At 36.1% G+C, this 976-nt stretch overlaps 1 long non-coding RNA gene across 1 annotated transcript in view; it reads left to right on the top strand.

Annotated features, from left to right (window-relative positions):
- LOC116697291 (uncharacterized) overlaps positions 1–976 on the top strand; it is a 6,435-nt gene that overhangs the window by 3,796 nt on the left and 1,663 nt on the right. The window lies entirely within an intron of this gene.

Below are 976 nucleotides of genomic sequence, written 5' to 3'. Positions count from 1 at the left end.
GTAATTATTGTTGATATACGCCATGAACGGGATCAAACCTAGTAGTGTTCAAATTAGGAATTTATTTCAAAGAGAAGACGTGTTGTAGCCCTTGAAGATGGGGTGACCTCACCTGAACTAAAGGGGACCTTTAATCCAATTGGCTGTGAAACGGTTCATAAAACACACATAGACATGGGAGAAAAGTATAAGCAGCATGTCACAAGTGTCAATCCAGGTTTTGGAGACATCAGGGTCAGAGGAAGCTCAACAGTGACATTGTTGAAAATAAAAAAAACTACTTTATTTTAATTAAAAATATAGAAAATAGTCATTTGTAATTTATTTATACTAATAACGTGACGACAGGTGAAGGACAATCAATATTTACCTTCCTGAAAGGCCACCCAGCAGGCTTTTGGTGAGAGAGAACACAATAAAAGAAACCTTTAGTGTGCACAATTAGAAGTATCATGCCGGAATAGTTTCTATTACGTTAAGGCTGAATCCCATTTCTCCATCTTACCCCTACCCCTTACCCCTTACCCCTAGTCCTTGGCCCTTGAAACCAAGTGGTAAGGACTAGGGGTGAAAACAAACCCCTTTGAAATGGGACACCACTTGGTTACATCACCATACAGTATTGATCACAAACTTTCAAGCTGTTGTCTGCAAGTGTGTCTATGTTGATTGCGTGGGTTTTGATAACAGTGTCATATGCATTTATATATTTATATATTTTATAGTTATTTTATGGTCACTTTGGTGGTGCAGAGGCAGATGTTCTTGTCTGTGTAGTACATAGGTCTGATTGCAATACATATGGGTATACAAACATATGGTTTGTTGTATATCTGTTTTAGTTGTCATTGTTTTGAATGTCGTTAATGCTCAGAAAAACGTCTTTATTGCCCAATAAATTAAATGTAACAGGCAAAAAAATTAAATAAAATAAATTATATGACAGAACCATTATCAACTATTAGAACCATAACTT

The sequence above is a fragment of the Etheostoma spectabile genome, chromosome 10 (assembly GCF_008692095.1).
Source record: "Etheostoma spectabile isolate EspeVRDwgs_2016 chromosome 10, UIUC_Espe_1.0, whole genome shotgun sequence".
NCBI classification, from domain to species: domain Eukaryota; kingdom Metazoa; phylum Chordata; class Actinopteri; order Perciformes; family Percidae; genus Etheostoma; species Etheostoma spectabile.
Note: the sequence above shows the minus strand (reverse complement) of the source record. Positions and strands in the feature narration are given on the sequence as shown.